Genomic DNA, 4,514 nt, shown 5'->3' with positions numbered 1-4,514 from the left:
GGAGAGGAAGAAATTAAATGTGAACCTAATCTATTAGATTTTTTTTTCTCATTGTGTACTCATTCATTTAATTAAATGAGTACATGAGAGTTGATGAAGAAGGAAGGAAAGATAAAAACAACATTGACTTCAAAATTTAAAAAAAAATGGAGAAAACATCAAGAAAACTTCTCTCTCCACCAGTGATGTTATTTTTGACTTTAGATTCATTATTAATTAACTCTTGCACATAGATGTAATTAAGTTTGGTCTTGTTGATCCAAACCTTAGCCTAGATTGAGATACACTGGGTCCAACTAGACTAAATTAATTTTAAATATTAGTGGTTAAAATTTAAATGTCATGCAATCCTTTGCACATGGTTTTGAAGCTGAGGGAAATGTTAATGTTCCTATATATAGATGCAAACTCATATGAGGTACTTCCCTCTCTCTCCTTCCTAAATGGCATACATATCTTTCTTTTTTTTTAATGGGTAGGGAGAGAAGTAGACAACAGTCAGGAGGTTCAAACTCAAGACCTCTTGATGAGCATGAGTTTTTTACACACCACAACTCACCAATTGTGTTAGGCAGTTGTTACATACATATCGAAGTTGACAATGCACCAAACCTGAAGCTAATGGAGGATGAAAGCATTCACTGCTAGCTGATGCATATCTTTAATTACAACATTGTCTCTCAAAGGTACTAATAAGCTAAAACACATGATGGCAACAAGATTTTTTATTTTTATTTTGGTTCAAGTTAACTCCACTAAACACTACAAACCGCCAGGCCAAGGCCCAAGTGTACAGCAACAAGAATTTTAACTTGCCCATAAGAGCTATATACAATATATACTACTCGAAATAGTAGAAATTGTTATTTCTGAGGTGCCTTCCATCCAAAGCTGCTTGATTTGTCTCAGTCAGGCCAACATATCACGAGCAATTAAGGTGAGCTATGATGATTGTATGACACCCTACACACCTTGAGAAACCAATCATGAAGAAGCCACCATCACTCGTTAGTGTCAAAAAACCACTTGTTTTGTGATGAGATTTTATTGATTTTTTTTTAGGGGAAATTAAGGTCTTGTTTGCTTGACTTGGTTTGAACTTTGGAAATGAATCTTTTTTTTTGGTCAAAAGGAAATGAATCTCTTCACTATCAAAAATTTAAGCATCTTTGTAAGAAATAAAGAAAATGAATATAAGGAAAAAAAAAAGGGCAAGAAAGAGTCTCCTCATACCTCAATTACTTTTTTCCTCTTCCTTCATTACCTTTAGCTTTCTCTTCACTGTAAAGAATTTAAGCATCTTTGTAAGAAATAAAGAAAATGAATATAAGGAAAAAAGGTAAAGAAAGGAGTCTCCTCATACCTCAATTACTTTTTTCCTCTTCCTTCATTACCTTTAGCTTTTTGTATTCATCATCCTCCCTATAATGCAAAAATAACAAATTGTAACCATGCCAAAGAAAAACAAATGAGAGGAACCAGAAAGAAGATACATGTATAGTAAGAAAATTACTGTTGTTTTTATTTGTGTGTGTGTGTGTGTGTGTGTGTTTGACTCTCTGTGTGTGAGAGACAGAGAGAGAGAGAGAGAGAGAGAGAGAGAGAGAGAGTACAATAGGTAGAAAATGGCCATGGTTACATGTATACAGAGAAAGTACTTAATGAGGATTAACACCCCTCTAGAAAAAAAGTTGAATCAACCTCAATAAATCCTTATGAAGTTATATATATATATATGTAATATAGTGTGTACTAACCATTTTGACCTAACAATGAAAAATATGGGAAAAGAAAGGGCACGCTTTCTGTCTAGCCATGTTCACGCCGATGATATAAAGCAAAAAAATTCTTCTACAGCGGCCAGTGAGAGTCCCAGTGGTCAAATAGATTTAGGCATGAGTTGGGGTGTGTGCTGAGATCCATCCAACGACTGGGACCCTCACCGTCCTGCTATAGAGGATCCAGACTTGATATAAGAGTAGAGTTCCTCAAATAGAATGTAGACTACGTACAAAAATGGTAATTAATTAAGAAATTTGAGGTCAATCTGTGGTACCTTCTCGCCCAATCAAAGAGAGAAATCAGCCGACGCAGAAGAATGAGCAAAGCATGCATGAAAGCTACACATTTCTAGGCAAGAGAACGTTATGAGTTGAGCACTTATTGAAAGAATAAATTCCAGTAAGTCAAATCTTGGATAGAGTTGCCCAGAAGTGTAAAAAAATAGTTGCAACGGCCGACACCATTGATAGATTGTTCAATATCATAAAAGATAGATTTGTGGTTAAAGTAGTAGTGCCACTACCATCATCGTTGTAACCACCAGGCAATGTGAAACCAGCTGCAAAGGTCACTGTGGCTACCAGAGTTACTACCAGTAGATGGGTTTCATTCATTGCCTGGTCGTATTGATAAGAGTGATCATCTTTATCAGATTCCTTCTTTTTTCCTTCCATTTCTCCATCATCATCCTCATTAGATTTCTTCTTTTTGTTCATGAAGCATTTCCCCCCTAAGTTATATTCTTTGGTCAATGAATATTGAGGTAATCCCAATATTCCCCCTTACATGCAGGCCCAACTTACATGCAGACATTCCCGATGTGGGACTATCTCAATGCTCCCCTAATGGGGAGGCCTTCTTTGTGACTTTGTCTTCGTGGGTGGAGCAAGGCCCATCATTGATGGATTCATTCAGAAACCATGTTAAAACTTTCAACTTAAAACCAATTGGCTTAAAGTAGGATAGCCTCTTGTGACTCTTATATATGATAGTTGAGATTATTCATAGCTGATGTGGGACTACTGGGATTACCTCAATAATTAAGATAAAGGTAATTAAAAATAGAGAAGTAGTGGTGATGGTTAGTTACCCCAAAGGATGGATTTTTTTTCTCCATTTGAATGAGGTCATGTGGGGTGAAGGAATTGTTGTTGATAGCCAATTTATCCACAATGCCATATCTTAAGAGAATATCCACTGCACTAATATTCAGACACTTGGCACTTTGATAGCAAGATGTAAAAGGGTTTTTCTATCATTGTCAACTTAATTTACCATTCCTTTGAATAACTCATTGTTAAATTTAATTACTACGTATTTATCTTTCAATAATTTTTATTTTTTTAGGTGGAAATTTATCTTTCAATAATAACTTCTTAGCAATGTTCAAAGAAGTCCATAATGCAGCAAAATGGAGTGGTGTCCACCCATCATTGTATGTTGTTCTGATCATATCTCCTATTTTGTCCCCCAACATTTTCTCCAGTAGTTTTTCTATGATGTCTTCTCTCACATTTCAAATTTCAAGTAAACATCATATTTTTTTATTAAAAAATAAAAAAATAAATAAAGTGAGAACAAAAAAAAGCTTGTGTTCGTAATTACTTGGAATCTCCAGGTAGTCAACCCCATTAAGTTGGGATAAGATTATGGATGCTACTAGTAAAGGGGGGGGGGAAATAGCTGCCACTTATGCAAGATACATGAACCCCAGATAACCTGAGGCAAGTCCTGAAGGAATGATATTTGCCTGATGCCCAGGTTGCAGCTACTTGACAACCAAAGAAATGGAATAATTCATCTACCCCTTTGGTCCATAAATACCCTCCTAGATTTTAATATTTTTAAAAATAGCCCTGTAGATTCCAATTCTTTGGCCCCCAGCAAGAGTCACAACTACAACCCAGGTAGCAACCAAAAATTTTCTTCCTAAAGAGCCCAACCTTATAGGCCAGTCAAAATTTTTTTAACTTGCAGGCCGGGGTATGATTGTAAATTTTAAGCCCAAGGACAGACTGATCCAGCTTGGGTTGAGACATTAGGTTGAGCCCTTGACCATTTATGTCTGTTTGTATATAGGGATTAGGGAGTGTTTAAATGAAACCTCTATTTGTCTACTTAGAACTTGACATCTTCATTTAATTGTCCCTCGTCACATTCTCTATTTCTTTTCTTAAGTATTCAATGTGGATTTCGTTGCTAATTTTTAATCCACGTTGGAGTTTTAAGACAAAAAGAAGAGAATGAAACTGGTTTCATAAATTAGAGGGAGAGATTTTGGATAAAAAAAATATATCAAACACAACTCACCTTTATGGCTGCCAAATATTGCAGCATGCAAAGCTGTCCTATCATAGGGGCCACCATATGCAGAGGAGGGACAAACTTCCAAGATATGATTCAAAAGTTATCCAATACATCTTCAGCAGCCATGTAGGGTGGTGTTTCATCTATCTTATTGGCAAAACATTCAAACTCTTGGTCGGCTTGGGTCAGTAACTTTACCACCTTGAGATAGTTTTTATTCCTTTTGCCATTGAAAAGCCTAGGGTTTCTCACAGCTTCATGCAATGCCGTATCTTTCTTCTCATTTATCATTCTAATAAGTGACTCCTCATGATCATATTTAGTTTCTCCTCCTCCATCATCTTCAATATCTTCATCCCTGGTACTTGTTCTCAGCTTTCCTATATCAATAAGGAGATATACTCTATCATCTCTGCCATTTCTTG

At 36.0% G+C, this 4,514-nt stretch overlaps 1 long non-coding RNA gene across 1 annotated transcript in view; it reads right to left on the bottom strand.

Annotated features, from left to right (window-relative positions):
* Positions 1-423: 423 nt before the first annotated feature.
* The window catches only part of LOC122094000, a 13,967-nt gene continuing 9,876 nt past the window's right edge, over positions 424-4,514 (bottom strand). Inside the window, exon 3 of the long non-coding RNA XR_006144604.1 lies at positions 424-435. This is a non-coding gene — a long non-coding RNA (uncharacterized LOC122094000). The remainder of the gene's footprint in view (positions 436-4,514) is intronic.

Source organism: Macadamia integrifolia, chromosome 11 (assembly GCF_013358625.1).
Source record: "Macadamia integrifolia cultivar HAES 741 chromosome 11, SCU_Mint_v3, whole genome shotgun sequence".
Classification (NCBI taxonomy): Eukaryota; Viridiplantae; Streptophyta; class Magnoliopsida; order Proteales; family Proteaceae; genus Macadamia; species Macadamia integrifolia.
The sequence above is the reverse complement of the archived record's forward strand: the minus strand, read 5'-3'. Positions and strand labels throughout refer to the sequence as shown.